General features: G+C 52.3%; 1 long non-coding RNA gene across 2 annotated transcripts in view; it reads right to left on the reverse strand.

Annotated features, from left to right (window-relative positions):
* LOC307175409 overlaps window positions 1-17,915 on the reverse strand; it is a 355,370-nt gene that overhangs the window by 222,263 nt on the left and 115,192 nt on the right. The window contains exons 1-2 of one of the 2 annotated variants that reach the window (XR_013824331.1): window positions 17,304-17,647; window positions 16,095-16,244 (exon numbers count right to left, since the gene is read on the reverse strand). This is a non-coding gene — a long non-coding RNA (uncharacterized lncRNA). Of the gene's footprint in view, window positions 1-16,094; window positions 16,245-17,303; window positions 17,648-17,915 lie in introns of those variants that run through there. The other variant, XR_013824330.1, reaches the window with a different exon arrangement.

Raw genomic sequence — 17,915 nt, forward strand, 5'->3', positions numbered from 1 at the left:
GGCAGCCTTACATGGAGGGTCAGAGGAATAGAACCCATCCCAGTTGGCCTCCACAGGAATCAGGGTGCTGGGTGGAGGTGGGCCTCACTCCCCAGCTCCACAGGGGAAGGGGAAAGGAAGATAGGAGATGACGAGCCCAGGGCTGCTGCTCCAGGGCCATCTCTGTGCCCAGTGCCGGGCTAGACACACTAACCCTCACGCTAATTGCCCAGCTGTTAGGATCAAGCCGGGATAGGAAGGGCTGGGGTACCTACAGCTATGTTGCAGCCCTCATCTCTTCTGAATCCTCCCCCACCTCCTCGAAGAAGATTTATGGAAAGATTAAGGGGCCTTTTTTTTCAATATCTATTAATATTCATGGCAGTCTTCACAGCCATCTGCTTTTAACGATTTTGTTTGCAAAGACCTGAGATTAAAATATGGCCTGCTAGTGCTCTGAAGCATCTGAACTGAAGGCGATAAAACAAAGGCCTTTTCAGGAGCTCCTGATCTGGCCTGTCACTCTACCTGCAGCGGGGGAGACTAATGACTGGTGGGTGGGAGGGGCAGCGGAGGGGGGTGCCCAGACCTGGCTGAGATTGGATCCAGGGCCAGTGCTCCCCATCAGGCCTGGCAGTGCTCACTGAGGGGGAGTGAACAGCCCCAGCTCCCTCCCCACCACCTTGCACAGGGCCCTGGGGATGAGGGGGCTTAGCTAGGGCAGGAGGAAGATGATGGCTAGAACGTCCAGGAGACTCGGGGCTTTGAGGACTCCCAAACCCTGGGATCAGCAACCTGGAGAGGGGCCTGTCCACACTGGAAATGTCCAGGGGTACAGAAAGGGCAGGGGGAGCCCCTCGCTGTGATGCTGTGCCCCAGACCCATCAGTGTCACACCACACCTCCTCTATACGTCAGTGCAACGCAATCCAAAGCCTGTGTCTCTGTCCGGACTTCAAAGTCAGTCACTTCAATCTAGCTCTGTCTTGGGTGGAACCCAATTTGCCCACCAATATCTTGGGATGCCCGTGGCCAAGCTGGTGTCCTTCTCTTTGCCTCCTCCTGGAGAGGAGTTTCAGTAAGCCGTTAGGGGGTGGCCTGGGGACAAGGGAGGGACCAGCAGTGGCACTCGGGCCAGCATGTGTGACAGTGCAGACTGTGCCCTGCACAACTCCAGGGGGCACCCTTCCTGGCCTCTGCGATGGTCCTGAATAGGCCTCTAGGACCCCACCCCGAGCGATGCCAGGGCTTTCTGCTTTATACTTCATATGTCGAAGCTCCACGCAGGGCTCATTTGACTGAAGGCTCCTGCTGCTTAGGAATGTTTGAAAACCAGCAGAATTCAAGTCACCTCTCTCGTTAGACAGGCACCTCTCCCCTTTGGCTCCTTCGATTCTAGGTTCCATGCTTCCAAAACATCCCCAGCGGGGTAAAGCCCGGTTCCTGGGCAGGCAGGTAGACAGACATGGTGGGTTTCCATGTGCCTGCCCAGCCCCTCCCCATGCCAACAGGGTCACCTCTTAGTCTAACCATCAACCTTCCTGTCCCAGGCTCCCAACCTCTAGGCGTGGAAAGTCACCGTCTTTGTCCGTCCACCTGCCTTTGTGAGCCAAGACCTGACCCACGAGTGCCAGGGAACACCCCCTGCTTCTCCTCACTGGAGAGGACCTCCCCCAGGGACCACATCAGGCCTAAGGGAACAGGTTCTGTTTTCCATCTCCCAAGTCTGGGAAATCCTCCTTGCATTCCCACTCCTGGCCAGCCTGCTTATGATTCTAGAGCAGGGCAGCCTTCCTAAAACACCGCGGATTCCACCTGCCCTGGGCCCCCTCCCCGTGGCCTTCCGACAGGAGTACTGCCTTCCCCAGCCCTCAATGCCCGAGCAATGGAGAGGCAGCTGCCAGCCATGCCCCCTCCTCCGAGCCCTGCTCGGCACCACAGTCCTGTGAGGGCTGAGACCCCACCACTTAGCCAGACCTGATTAGACCAGGCAGGCCCCATCAGGCTCTCTCCCCAGAGAACCCAGGAATGGGGCCAGAGAGCTCTGGGCGCCTGGTCCAGGTGGTGGCAAGCTGAGGTCGGTGCCACTTCCAGCATCAGGAAGGAAGGAGAGCAAACCAGGGGTGACAGGTGGGACTCGTCCAGAGCAACCCAGAGGTGAGCCTGAGCGCAAGACTGGCCAGTACTGGTCCAGCTGCTCCTGATGGCCCACTGCCCCCAGCTCCCTGGGGCCCCGAAGACAGCCCATGGAGCCTTCCTGGACCTCCCTGCCCCCGATGGGGCCACTTGGGATGTGTCTCTGTTCCTTGAAGCTAAAGAAAACCAAGGTGGAGGCCTCCAAATATCCGCTCCAGGTCCCCCATTTCTCTGTGACAGTGAGACCCATCCCAGCCCACCCTAAGCCTCCTCTTGGTCTCTGGCTGTGCCCCCTGCCTGGAACACCCACCGTCCCTGCCCCCAAAGGCCTAGCCAGTCCTCTCACACTGCCCCCTCCCCAAACAGAAAGCCACCTCCTCCTTGCCTGGCGCTTGGAGACCCCAGCATCTCTTCTGAGACAATCTCTGTACTCCAGGGCCCCCTACTCTCCTTGGAGGGCCAGGGTCAGGAGCAAGCAGGATGCCGACTTCCTGGTCTGTCTTCTAACTCAGGTTTAAATACCCTGAGGCTCCTGGCACTGGGTTTGGCACTCAGTAGACTTTCCTCCAAAAATGTTTCCTCTTTTTGCCTTGAAATGAGTGTGGGCATCTCTCTAGTGCACAATGTGTTGGTTTACCCTCGAGAAGGTCCTAGAATAATATCACTAGACAGACCCTTGGAGAATGTGTTCAGCTCTCCCATTTTACAGCTGGAGAGACTAAGGCCAGAACCAGATGCCAGGTCTCCCGACCCCACCTGCCTAGGGCCATGACCAGCGCAGTCCTCTGCCTCCAAGGCGCCCCCTCAGGATCACACAGGAGCACACATCACAGAGCAAAGCCCTTGGAGGCTTATTTTGGCAGTTTCTGCCATTAGTCACATCTCTGCCAACCCACCGCCAGGTAATTAAGGAGTCAAGATCCACTGCAAAAAAAAATTAAAATTAAAAAAAAAAAAGAGCCACTGCAGAGAAATGAAATTGGACTTAAAATATTCATTTACATATTCGGTTTGGGAGACAAGAGTAAAAGAGTGTGTGTGTGTGTGTGTGTGTGTGTGTGTGTAACTAAGCATGTGTGCAGGTGTGTTCACATGTGACTGTGTATGAGTGACTGTATGTGTCGTGTGTGTGGGAGCACGTGTGTGGTGGGAGACCAGCCTCCTCTCTGGTTCTCCTGCCCTCAGGCCCACCCAGGCCGGCCCACCCTGCACCCTGATTGTCCCTGGCCTTCCTCTCTTCTGATGACATGACTCAGCTGCAGCCTCAGCTTCTACAGGGAAACCCACCCCTGAGAATGAAACACAGGGTCTGTCACCATCAGGACCTGCCTACCTTTCCAGAATCTTCTCCCACCCAAGCCTCACACTACACGTGCAGCATCCAATCACACCAAACATGCAGCATTCATGGGACGCACATGCCCACCGTGCCTCTAAACCTGTTCCCATGCTGTCTTCTCTGCCTGGGATGCGTTCTCCCTCTTTTCATCCAAACTTCAAGGCCCCAACCTCAAATATCACCTCCTCCATGAAGCCTCCCCCAAATGCCAGGCCACTTCCCTGCAGGTAGAGTCAGCCGCTCTGCATGACCCTAAATGACAGCTAGCATTTGGGCAACACTTTACCTGTATTACTGCATTCCATCCTCACAGGGCCCTGAACAAGATGTCCTATCCTCATCCCCAGTTTACAGGTAAGGACACTGCAGCACATAGAGGTTGAATGACTTGCCCGAGGTCACACAGCTATAACACAAGAGTGCCAGGATTCAAACCAGCCAGTCTGGCCCCAGAGCCTGAGCTCTTACGTCCTCCAGCACACTGTCCCCACACACCCACATCACACGGGACATCAGTGCAGTGCAACATGAGCACAAGCAGAAGACGGGCTATGGTCCGCCCACCTGTCTTCCCTGCTACCCAGCACAGAACCACTTGCATGCCTGTTTCCCAGCATCCGGCACAGAGCCTGGCACAATGTGGGGTGTGGAAGGCTTCTAAACAATCAAATGAAAGAAGGAAAACTCACCTGTGTGTGTGCACGTGTGAGAGACGTGTACAAGAGGGTGTGCATGGGTGGGAGTCTGTGAAAGAAAATGTGAGGCTACGAATGGGGCTGAGTTTGAGGGGTGTGTCATGGGGACTGAGTGTGAACATATGTGATGATGCTATGGGGCGACGTGTGGAGTGTGTGCTGTGTGTGTGTGTATGAGGGTAGAGGGGAGGGGATGCTTGTGGGGGGGGCTTTGTGAGGTGGGTCGTGAGAGTGGCATGGACAGTGCGGGTGGAGTGTGAAGGAGTCTGTGCACAGGGCATCCTCAGACACCCTTGGGACCCCTCACGGACAGCTAGAGGCCCATCTCGGCTGCATGAATAGTTAAAGCCCTTAAACTGTGCCGCTTCATCACTGCTATTTTTACAAAGTTGTCACAGAGAAATATCATTTTTCTTCCTCCTTTATTTCATTTTCTTTGGGATATAGTAATTAACAAAAGCCGTTAAATGCCAGCAAAACTGTTTCTTTTGAAGTTTCTACATGGCTGTCACCCGGGAGATAAAGGCAGATTATTCAATCTTGACATTATAATTGTGGATGCCAGATAAAAGCCTGGATTAGACACTTCACAGCCCCACTCGGAGGGGAGGGCGGGAGGGCCGGCGGGAGGGGCGCCGCCAGCAGGGGGAGGGGACAGCTCGCCACGTGGTTGGCTTCTCTTCATTTTGAGTTGGACAGTCCCCAAGTCACACAATGTTAGGGGGGAAGGAAGCATGTTCCACAGCAAGGTGCAGCAGTCCAGGAGTCAGGGGCTGAGCTCCTGAGCCTGGCAGCTTTCCCCCCCGGGGCTCCCCGGGGTAGCCCGCCACACTTGCCTGGCAGGATGCTGCTCACCTGCCAGCCTCGGTGCCCAGCTCCTCGAAGGCAGGGCTGGGTCTTCTCAGTGAGGGTGTCTCCAGCCCTGGCACTGAGGGTGGCACATGGTAGGCACACCTCCTGCTGGAAGGAGCCCCGGGTTCTAGTCCTGACTCACACTCCCTCCCTTTGGCCTGGATTTCGGAGAAGGCAGGGGAGACAAGCGTGTGAGAAAGTCATCTGCCTGCTCCAAGGCCACCTGAGGCCCTCGCAGGCCACCCAAGAGCAGTGCCACCTGTTGCCAGGAGGGGGCGCCAACCAGGGAGAGGCTGGGCAGGGCAGAGCCAGAGGAGGCCCCAGCATGGAGAAGGAGAGGCCCGCTTTTTAGAGGAGGCGGAAGGGCCAGAATCCAGATGTCCCGGAGACTTTGCTCACTCTTAAGACTGGAAGCTTCTAAAGTGCAGGAACCAATATTGTCTGATTTCTCAGGTCAATCCTGAACCAAGATATGACCTTGAAATTCAGTTTATCCAAACTGGGGCTCCCCAGACTCCCTCCAGCCCACAGACGAGCCTTCACTGTGTTAAATAATGATAATGATAATAATAATAATAATATAATTTTTAACTGTTTCAGTCAGGGTCCAGCCAAGAACCAATCAACCACTCTAGGTATTTAAAGCAGAGGGAACTTAACTCAAGGACCGGTTACACAGGGGATGAAAGATGAGTGAGACAACCCAGAGGTTAGCAGCAGCTCTGGAGGAAGGAAGGCAGGAGGCAGGGTGACCAGGGCCCAGAGGCCACGATGACTTGGCTGACCTGGAACCCCGGTAGGTCACAGAGACACGAGCATTGCCAGAGATGGTGCCTGAGTCAGAGAGATGGGGGAGACACCCTGGCTTCTCCTACCTCCCACCCTCTCACCTTCCCATCTCCAACCAGAGCCTCTCACTGACTCCACGCAACCCACCCAGAAGCCTGAAGGAGCCAGTCCCCCAGCATACAGAGCAGAACAGGAGAACGGCGAGGAGGGGACCTGAGGGCAAATTAACCAATTGGCCGGCACCCTTGCCAACATTTTTAAATCTTGAGCTGGATTTCCAGCGTCTCGTGAAAAAGAGCAACATCGGGTCTGTGTTCCCAAGTTCCCAGATGCAGCAAACATCTGGGGGTGATAGAGGCCTTCCCCTTCAGAAGGAGCATCCTCTTCTCCAGTCTTTCACAAATTCCATCAGGCCTGCCTTATTTGTTCATGGCACCTGGAGGTACTTCACTGTGCAACTCCTGTTCTAAATCAATGTTCCCATTGTGCAGAGGGAGAAACTGACGCCCAACCAAGGAGAAGTGATTTACCCATGTTTAACACGATGGAACAAGAGCAGAGGCAAGACCAGAGCTTAGACACCCTGGATTATATTTCCTAAGTGCTGAATTGATTAGCAAAGAGCGGAAAGCATTTGCGAAGTAACCGTGTCTGTCAACGGGGAAACGAGTGGCATTTACTGGACCAGCACTGGCAAAACAGCAGCGTAGCTGCTCGTGGTCCCCTGGTCAGTGAGCCTTGTCAGGAGGACGGCAGCAGAAACGCCAGCAGAGATGACCAGGACAGGACCCGGGCGGCAGAGGCTGTTCTGAGCCTGGCGCTGCCACTCAACTGCTGTGTGACCACAGCAAAGTCGCTCTTGGTGCTCTAAATACAAGGAGGGAGGACCAGACGCCCTCCTGGAGCCTTCCCCACTCCACCAGGCTGGGACTCCATTCCCTGAGCAGAGACGGGAGGAAACCATCCTGCTAGAGAAGCCAGCCAAGTGCATGAGGGTCCTTAAAAAGGAAGGTCGAGGGGAGACACTGGGAAACATAAATCTGCTGGCACCGCTCTCTCAGAAAGGGTTTTAATTAATTGTTTTTATACGACATAAGAGCAACTCATTACCGAACAGCTTTGATTTGTGACACCTGCATTATAGATGATTTTTAAATTAACATTTCCCCAATAAAAGGTGTCAGTAGAGAGCTGAGGACGCCCAGAGAAGTATAAAAGGATAATAATATGAAAATACAAATAAACACCAGTCCAGCCTAACAAAGGGGGCTGCTTAATCAATTTTACAATTAATTAAGGCTGCCTGGGGTAGCTGGGGCCCTGGAGGCAACTGGAGGTACTGGGTTGAGGTTCAGGCATCAAAAGCTAGGAAGAGGGGAAGTGTCTGAGGCTTAAGAGAGAGAGACACAAGGAAAATGAAAGATGCTGCCAGGCTTCCCCTTAAGGGGAGAGAAATACTACTGAGTATTCTTTCTCCCTTTGTTCTCCTGGATTTATCATTTATTCATTCAGTAAGTATTTATAGAGCTCCGATGAGCCCAGGCAAAGGCACCAAGGTGAGAGAGAGTGAGTGGTTCCTTGGAGATGCTGAGAGCCCCATAGGTCTGGACCAAAGAGTCCAGGGCAAAGCAGTCGAGAAGACTGGAAAGGTAGGCAGGGACTAGACTATAGAGGCCTCTGGAAAATATCAACCACATCTGGACTTATTTTCAGAAGCCGTTTGAAGAGTTTCAAGTATAAGAGACACAGGCTCAGATTTCCATTTTAGGTAGATGCAAGCGGATACTGCGCTGGAAGGGTGGAGGGAAGAAAAAGAAGTCACCCAAAGTAAGTCAGACAGAGAAAGACACACACTGTATGATATCACTTACATGTGAAATCTAAAAAATGCAACAAACTAGTGAATATAACGAAAAAGCAGCAGACTCACAGATCCAGAGAACAACTAGTGGTTACCAGTGGGGAGAGGGAAGCAGGGAGGGGCAATATAGGGGCAGGGGAGTAAGAGGTACAGACTACTATGTATAAAATAAGCTACAAGGGTATATTGTACAGCGCAAGGAATATAGCCAATACTTTATAATAACTATAAATGGAGCATAACCTTTAAAAATTGTGAATCACACTATATTGTACACCTGTAACTTACATAATATAGTACATCAACTATACTTCAGTAAAAAGAGGAGAACACACCAATGTATCACAAAAAACTACTACCTCATAAATTACATTTTCATGAAAAATAACTATTTTCCCGAAAAAAAAGATCACGCAAGCAAGACATGCTGATGCACTGAGTTCAGAGGGAGGTGGCTGAGGTAGGAAACAGACCGATCCCCAGGGAGACGTCAAAGCTGGAGCCCACAGGATTTGCTCCTGGGGATCCAGCAGGAGAGAGGGGACGGGGGCGCGGAGGAGAATGCTGGGGAAGCAGCCATCCGCAGCACAAGGGCTAGGTCCCTGCCCGCGGGGGTCCTAGGTTCTGGTCAGGAGAAACGGGAAGAAGATGCACACAGGGATGCAGAAAGGATTTCAGAGAGTGCCAGCGGGTGAAGGAAATGGAGCCCAGTGCCATGGTGGGACTCCTGGGGGAGCGCAGTTTGGGGCGGGGTGGTGGGGGAAGGCCTCTCTGAGGAGGTGTCATTTGAAGTAGACCTGAAGAATCAGGAGCCAGCCAGGCCAACGGTGGGGCAAAGGTGGTCCAGGGATCAGTTCAGCAGTTGCAAAGGCCCTGAGGCCGAGGGGGAGAAGGAAGAGGCACCAGGACCGCCCTCGCCCATCTACACCTGCTACTGCTCTCTCAGTTCTGTCTTTGCTTTCCCCCTGGTTGACCAAAGGAGCTGTGAAATTACTATATAAATGAGGACTGGTCTCCTCTATAGACAGAGGCCATGGAGCGTTGATAACCATTTCCCAGGCCTCATTCCAGGCCTTTACACTCTCCTGTGGAGGGATCTGACCCCTCCAGGGGAGTCAGTGGCCGTCTCCATGCCAATGACTTCCTATTTTTATGGATGCCCCAGAACTCATTCCTAAATCCCAGATCCACTTGGGTGTCTCTCAGATATCTCATAACACATCCATCCTCCTAAAGTCAGCTTTAACCTTTGTGTCCCAATCTCAGTTAAAGACGCCACCATCCATCCAATTGCTCAAAACAGAGACTTAGGAATCGTCTTGTTACTCCCTCTCCCCCATATCCCAGTCCTGTTGGCTCTTCCTCCTTAAAGCTCTTGAGCACATCTTCCTCTTCTTCCACTGCATTCCATTCTACCTATCCTAGCCACCCACACACCTTACCTAGGTGACTACAACTGCCCCCCTCTCCCCGATCCTCCTCTTATCAGTGCACCCTGCACCCAACAGCCAGAGGAATCCTTCTAAAATGAAAGCCCATCACATGTACCACTGTCCAGAAAGCTTCCAGAGCTTCCCATGCCCTCAGACTAAAGTCCAAACACTGTTACGATGCTCATCAAGGGCTCCTGGAGTCTAGTGTCCCCCTACCCCCTGTAGCACTACGTTGTCCCCTGCTCCCTCCATGCTTTGCTGTCCAGACACAGGGGTCTCCCTTCAGCTCCCAGACTAATGTTGCTCCTCTCATCCGTCTTCTTTCACACCCGTGGTCCCTCAGCCTGGAACATTCCAGGTGCTCTGCCCTGCATCACCCCACCTTACCATGGTCTGGCCACCTTCAACTCCATAGCCCAGGCTGCAATCTCATCAAATACTTCTGCAATTGTTTGCTGAATTGTGTAGATTCCCCCCAGTCTGTAAACTCCACAATCTCAGGGACTATTTCTGCCTTGTTGGCCCCTGTTTTCCCAGCACCTGGTGGACCGACCATATTGCTGAATGAATTAATAGATGAATCGAATGATGTCACAGAACACAGTGTGCTATATTCTTACTAGAAGTTTAGATGTTCAATGAGACCAACAAGGAACAGCATCTTCAACATACATCTCACTGGCCAGTTTGCATCCTCACATGTCCCCAGATAAGGTCACTCTCCCAGGATGGGTATTGGTAGTGTGATAGAAGGAAGGGGCGGACCTCCACCTGAGATGCTGCATCGCCTGCTTCCATGAAGCCAGTGGGGGTCATGAGGCCTATAGATTGTCTGCATGGTCTGTGAGCCAGCTGGTTTCTGTCCTCTCCATATTGCCCCAGGCCCCAAGAGGATGTGGCTACCAACAGGGTCTCCTGGCTGGGGGATTTGGGTGCTTTAGCTCCCCTTTGCCTGGTAGGAATGTGAGATACCTGAGTCCTGCCAGGCTGGCCCCACAACAGAGCACCTCCAGCTCACAATTCCACACTGGACCCATTCATAGACCTCAGTGGTAGGGTTAGGGTTTCAGGGTTAGGGTTAGGGTTAGGGTCAGGGTTACAGAAGTGGTTATAGGGAGTCTGCGACCATCAAATCAGCAAGTAGGGGAAAAAGAATGGGGTGGAAGTCAAGGTCAAATACTTGGGTCTTTCAGAAAGGGTGAGATGGCCTGTGCCTGGAGGAATCCAGGAGGGCTTCCTGGAGGAGGCAGGCTTGAGCTGTGCCAGGAAGGATAGGGAGGGTCTGAAAGTAGGAGTTTCCTGATCAAGCTGCTGCTTCCTTCAGCTTCAAAACCTCCCACCAGGAGGAAGCACCTCTGAAGGACAGCTTTCTCCTTCTCATAAGTCCACTGGCAACATAATTACTGATTGTCAGGACAAGAATGGACCACAGTCCACCCATGCATTTTATAAATGAGGAACCTGAGGCCCAGAGAGAGAAGAAAAAAATCATCGTTTTCATTTGAACAAATGCACCCTTTGCATTAGAAATGGGTTTCTTCCAACACACCTGCACAACAGGTGTTATTCTCCTCCATTTAAAGATGAGGGGGCTGAGGTCCAGAGGGGTTACAGGGCTAGTGGAGGTCACATGGGATCTGATAGAACCAGGACTCAAACCCGGGCTGGTATGAGTCCACATCTAACACCCTTGGGTGAATGTTTCTCTCTTTGGTTCTGATTTTTCTGCAGCACAGAAAGAATAATTGGCAGTTGATGTCAAAAATATATGTAGCTATTTTGATTGACGGTACGAACTCAGTGATGTACAAACACGGAATGATTCTAATGATTCTCAGTAGCTGCTATCAGCTTTGCTCTGCAAGCCCCAACCCCACAAGCTGGTAGTTGAGGGAGGGGAGGGAGGGATGGAAGAAAACAAACTTGCCAAATAATAGTATCTTCATCCTTGCTGATGATTTTCCTGGTCCCATTTAATATCTGTAGCAGTCACTTTCTAATGATTAAAGAGTATCACTGTCCAGTTCAAAGCCACCTCCTGCATAGCTTCCACGAGCCCCAGCAGCAAGAATGGGAGTGCCCTGCTTGTGAGTGACTGGCTGCCCCTTGGTGGGGAACTGGATACTACCTGCAGCATCCTGTGTAACTCTGGCCACTGGTGTCCTCATCCCAGCTGGCCTCCAGCACTGGGGGAGGCCAGCCGCCAGCTCCTTAGGTGACACTGTAACCCTCTCCACAGCCTCTGACATCAGGAACCTCTCAGTGCATGGCTGCTTCTGCTCCTGGCTCCTGGCAAGTTTGGGGAGAGCGGCATGGCTGTTTCCACCCAGCAAACTCTACTCCTCTCTTCGTACAGAGAAGGGGGCAGAGGACACCTTGCTTCTGCTAAAATGCCCCTCTCTTAGCAAAGCCTGGAGTGGATATTGTAGTGGGGATCACTCACTCTCCACCAAAATTCAATCTCCCCTGACAGAAACACGGCCAGGTCACCATCCAGACCAGGTGAGTCTGCACACTATGCCCCTCGGGCCAGATCAGACCACTGCCTATGTTTGAATGGCCCATGAGCTAAAAATGGTTTTTACATTTCTAAACGGTTGAAAAAAGAAAATATATTCATGACACATGAACATTATATGAAATTCAAATTTTACTGTCCATGAATAAAGTTTTATTGGGATATAGCCATGCCCATCCATTTGCATATTGCCAACGGCTGCTTTCAAGATACAAGGGCAGAGTCAGGTACTTGCAACACAGAGAATATGGCTCTCAAAGCTGAAAATATTTCCTATCTGGCCCTCTACAGAAAACATTTGCTGACCCCAGGTCAGGATTCCCTTTTCCAGCCTCCCTTGCAGCTGGGTGGGCCCATGTGCTAAGCTGTCACCAGTGGAAGTGGAATGGAAGTGATGTAAGATATCGGGGTGCCCCCTCCATGCTCTCTTCCACCTCCGGCTAGAGCCAGGCATGGCAGCCCCTGCCACCGAGACCACAAGAAGGCTCTCAGGGAGGGTGGGGCAGTGGGTCGGAGAACCCCAGTCCCTGAATGACTGGGTCAGAGCTGCCCTGCCAACCTGGGCCGTTCACCTTACACTGTAAGGTGAGAAAGGAAGGAACTTCAATCCTCCTTATGCCACTGCATTATCATGATAGAGCAGCCCGTCCTCACCCTGACCAGTACAGATGTTTATCTCCAGCTGAGCACTGTCTCCAGAGACCTTTACTTTAAAGTCCCAGTCATGTCATTTTAGGATATTGTCCTTGTGCAGGAGGAGATGCACACCATAGATGCGGTTGCACCCCTCCTCGAATCATCAGTACCCTGTAAACCCGATAAAAGAATTCTTCATCTTAGAGTTCTCCTGTTTATGAGGAAAAGAGGGGCACTAGCTCAATAAGAGAGACTCAGGGAGAGAGACTAGTTCAGTATAAAGCAGGTCCTCACCAGGATCCCAAAACAGAAGGCCAGGAGCAACAAGCTCCATGGAAACCAGCACTGTGAGTCACCCGTCCAAGAGCAGGGGTCTCTCTCGTCGCATCCACGCACCTCTCTGCCCTCCTTCTTGGCTGGCCAACTCCCTCCAGCCACTCACAGCTGGCGACCATGATTGGCCCCCAGTCCTAAGTGTAGCTCATCAGCTCTTCCCCCTCCCAGGCTCAGCCTCTTTCTGACACCTCCACCAGTTAGGAGTCAAATTGGCCCATCTTAGGCTTTTGAGTCATAAAACCCAAAGCATACAGTGTAGGGAAGCCTTTGCTTCAAGTGCCCACCTTGGATCAACCAGCTGAGGTCTGGAGGATACAGACACGTGACATAAACTCAGCTGCCACCCACGCAGCATGCATTGGGGGACAGAGGGTTCCCTAAGCCAGGAACTCGACCCCTCTAAGGGGCTGAAGAGTTCCATGACTAAGGGCTTGGACTTGGGGCTAGGATGCCGGGTTCAGCTCCACCTCCTTCTCAGGCAACCATGAGCAAGTTTAGTACATTCATTTTCGCTTCTACGAAATAGGAAACATAACTAAATCACCTGCCTCACAGGGTTGTCAAGAGGATAAAATAAATTAATCCATGTAAAGCACTTAGAACAGTACCTCCTGACACACAGTGAGCTTACAGGGAAGGTGAGTGATTGGAATTATTATTAACATTATCTCTAAAACAAGAAGGAAATAATAAGTCAAGGCTCTATTCCTTTGCTGTAAAACATCTCAGTGTTTGCTCAGTGAATGGTTCAAGTCAGCTTGAGAAAAGCACAATGATTGGGCCACAGGTGCACCTTCCTAAGGAGCCCAGGGTACATGGCCGTCATCTACTGAGGACTCACTCACTCACTCTATGCCCATCCTGTGCTCGGCCCTCTACACACATTAGCCCACTTGCTGGATGACATTCCAAGAGGGTCAATAAGTTGTCCAAATGCACACACTTCAGGCTTAATTCCACTCACTATGTATTTCCATCAGCATGGATAACCCAAAGGGTCCACTGCAGGCCAACTGCTGAGTCCTACCCATTTGGAGATAAGCCTGCTAAAGACAGAGAAAGGGGTTCCAGGAGCAAGGAGATGGAAGGTAGAGTGATGTGGACAAAATGTGAGGAGGCCCAGAATTGGGAAAGGAAATGCAGCACCATCTTGGGGAAAGCGCCTCGGGCTTGGGGCAGGGGGAATAGGGGACATGGCTATGTGCATGGTCCAATCTCCCCCATCAAGCTATCCAAATGCATGCAGCAGAGTCCCCAGTTAGTAAACAGAGCCCTGGCCTGGAGCAAAGTCAGCAGCCCTGGTTGCCTGTCCCAGCTCTGCCTCCCTGTCTCTGTGTGACCTTGATAGTGAGGCCCCTCTCCCAGGCACAGTAGTCATATGTGGTAGACCAGACGACTCTAAGGCCCTCCTGATTCTGGTCCCACTATGGTGATTTTCTAGTTTCTGTTGTGTTCTTAGGGGCAAGCCGTGAGCACACACCATGCCATGACTTCCATCCCAACCTGGGATCATGGACTTTCACTCCAAAATTTATTGCGTGCTTAAGAGTCATGGGAAAAAAATAATACTATTATCCTCAAAACCCCAGCAGGTCTCTTAATGACTACTCTGCTAATTAGTAGCAGCTGTTAATGAAGTGTGCAGGTACAAGCCTAGCCTCGTCAATTAATCCATACAGGCTCCTGGGCTGCAGTAATATTTAAAGGAGAAATCAATACCTGGCAGCTGGGCCTGGGGAGGTCGGTCCAGGTGGCCAGGGAAGGTGTAGCATTTCAAGGCATTTGTAACTAAAACAGCTTACGCCTAGAGCACAGTGCAGGGGAGCAGAAACCAGGAGAGCCCTTAAGGGGCACAGGGATCCAGGAATGCCTGCAGAGTTGGGGGCAGAAGGGACTGGGTCGGCAGGGCGAGCTGGCACCTGCTCCCTCCATGGGAAGGTAGAGAGCTCCAGCCAGGCCAGCAGGGGTGTACAGAGGTAACCTCCCTCTCCAATTCATCATATCACAAAATCCACTTACTCCTGCAGGGTGTGGAGGCTAGGGGGCCTACTATTACCTCCTCTCGGCAGATGTAGGGATCAAGGCTCACTCCAAGAGAGACACCATCTTGTCCAAAGTTGCAAAGCAAGTGAGAGTAACAATTGCTTTTGTGACCTGTGCTGTGCCAAACAGCCTACACGCATCATCTCATTTGATCCTTACATGTCTATGAGACAAGAACGACTACACCACTGCTTTGGAGATGTAAGTACTGCAGCTTTGAGAAGTTAAAGCCCTGCCTAACAAGGCTGGTCATTGGCAAAGCGGGTGTTCAAACCCAGGCAGCCTGACTTCAGAGCTCATAAACTTAGCACACGTGGGCTCCTGAGCAGCAATAAGCCTTCAGCCCTAGAGAACAAGATCCAAAAACTCCTTTGCGTGATCTACAGCATCTTGCACTCTGGCCCTCTGTATTAGTTTCCTATTGCTGCTATAACAAGGTACCACATACCTACTGGCTTAACACAACATAAATCTACTATCTTGCTGTTCTGGAGGTCAGAAGTCTGAAATGATTTTCACCGCGTTAAAGTCAAAGTGTTGGTGGGACTACATTCCTCCTGGAGGCTCTACGGAAGAATCTGTACTCTTGCCTTTTTCAGCATCTAGAGGCTGCTTGCATTCCTTGGTTAATGGCTTCTTCCACCCAGTCGAAGCCAGCAATCCAGTCACTCCAACCTCTGCTTCCATCACCACATCTCCCTCTCCGACCCTCTTCTTTTACCCCTGTCTTATAAAGACCCTGTGTTTACATGAGGCCCACTGAAATACTCCAAAATACTTTCCTGAATAATCCTGGATAATAGAGTCCCTTTTGCTCTGTGAGGTAACATAGTCATAGGTTCCAGAGATTAGGACGTGGACACCTTTGGGGGGATACTAGTCTGTATACCATACCGTCTCATCGGCTACTCCTTCCCCTAGGGCCACCCGTGCTCTACCCTCCTCAAACACCTGTATCAGTCAGCATCCAGTCAGAGAGACAATACCATTCCTGGTATTTCAAACAGAGGGAATTTAATATTCCACAGGTGATGGAAGAGCTGAAATGCCAAACAGGGGCTGTTGAAGCAACCAAGAAATCAGCAAGAAGCCTTTTCTCACCTTCTCCACTCCACTCACACAGCCACACGCAGCCAAGGTCAGTGGCACCCTCCTCCAAGCTACAGGGAGCTACGTGCCAACGAAATGGCTGAGATCCCTAAGCCTCTGTCTGATCCATGGCGCGTCCCAAGCAATGAGCCCAGAGCCTTGCACAGAACAGGTGCTCAGAGAAAGTCACCTGGGCCAGGGCTCCTCCCTCCACACCAGAGGTGAGAGCACAGCCACAGCCCAGGGCTCCCCAGAAGAGGTCATGGTGTAGGTGAGGCAGGCAAATAAAACGCAGCCACTCAGCAGCTGACTGTCAGCCCCTGAAACCAGGGACTCAGTGTTGAGTGCACTTTGCTGCCCATCACAGGCTCAGGCAACATGGGTCTTACCTTTTCGGAGAAAGCGCTGAGGGAAGAGACCTTGGGCCAGGGCGTGGGGTACATGCTCCGGAGGGCCTGGCAGGAATCTGTGATGCACAGGCTGCTTGAGGGGAGTACCGAGCTGGCTTTCAGCTAAGCCATGGAGTCCACCTTCTTCCCCTATAAGAGACATGGGAAGGCACCATGATTATAATCCTGGGTTAATAACCTTTCCCTGATTGGATGTTATTCCATGGCTCCTCTTCCCCAGCTGCTCATCCTAAGATGTCTGAGAAAGGGGAAAGGAGGAGATTGAAAGAATATGCCCGGGAGGAAGAAGGAAAGGGAGGGGCAGGAGCCGGGAACCAGCCTTTCCCAGTGAGCCTGCGTCAGGGCCGGAGGGGGACACGTACTCTACGATACGTAACTTCACCTCACATCCACCCAGGGGTGCAAGCATCCCCCTCCCTGGCCTGGGGATGATGTCTTACTCCAGGGACCCCTATCCTGGTGAACGACACCACGCGCTAGCACGTCCACCAGCTAGCAGACTACACCCCTTGGGGTGGCAGGGAGACGGGCAGGGTCGGGGGGAGGGGGCCTCCGAGCCTCACTTCTCTCCCTAGGGCTCCTCCTTGCACTCTGGTCAGTCTCCAGGCCCTGGCCAGTCTACCTGTCCTCCATCCTGTCCTCAGTGCCACAGCCTTGGTCAGTCTCCTGCCATTCCCTCTGCTGGGTTCCTCCATCGGCCTCCTAACTAGTGTCCCTGTCTCCAGCCTCACCCCTAATCTATTCTTTACATGCTGCCAGGACTGTCTTTTCTGAAATACATCTGGTCATGTCACTCCCTTACCTCAACGCATGACTTCCCGCCACGTCCAGGGGATTCAAGGCCTTCACAGCCTGGCTCCCTCACCCCTCCTCTCCCACCTCCTTCCCTTCTGCCTCAGATCACCCTCCGGGAGACTATCTGTAGGTTCCCTCCCTCCCTCCCTCCCTCTCTCTCTCTCTCTCTCTCACAGACACACAGACACACACACACACACACAGACACACACACACACACAGACACACACACACACACTCACACACACAGACACACACACAGAGACACACACACAGACACACACACACACACAGACACACACACACACAGACACACACACACACGACCTATTTACATTTGCTGCTCTCTGTGCCTGGAATTCTCTCCTCCCCCCACCAAATTAGGAAGCTCACCAAATTAGGAATCTTTAAAATACTATTCCAGGGCTTCCCTGGTGGCGCAGTGGTTGAGAGTCCGCCTGCCGATGCAGGGGACACCGGTTCGTGCCCTGGTCCGGGAAGATCCCACATGCCGCGGAGCGGCTGGGCCCGTGAGCCATGGCCGCTGAGCATGCGCGTCCGGAGCCTGCGCGTCCGGAGCCTGCGCATCCAGAGCCTCCGCAACGGGAGAGGCCACGGCAGTGAGAGGCCCATGTACCGCAAAAAAAAAAAAAAAAAAAAATTCTGTTCCAAATCTCGAGTCTTTGGAATCACCTTCAAGAGTCACCTCAGATCTGAAGGTTCCCCTGTGCTGTCCCCACCCCGACGCCAGCCCCTCCTGCTGCCCCTGTCCTGCTTCTCCACGGGGTCTGTACCTGGTCCCGTCCACGTCAGCTGCACCACCTCCAGGTCTGGCATTTGGGGGAAAGATGGGCAAGGCAATCCCCTGAGAGTGCCCACAGGCATGGCAAGAGCAGGAAGTGGGCTAGGGCAGTGGATGTCCATTCATAACCACTGATTTCCGCTACATGTTCTATCAGGACCCTCCTTCCTTTACTATCCCTGGTCCCATGGGGACCCGAGTAA

The sequence above is a fragment of the Stenella coeruleoalba genome (assembly GCF_951394435.1).
Source record: "Stenella coeruleoalba genome assembly, chromosome: 16".
In the NCBI taxonomy this organism is placed as follows: domain Eukaryota; kingdom Metazoa; phylum Chordata; class Mammalia; order Artiodactyla; family Delphinidae; genus Stenella; species Stenella coeruleoalba.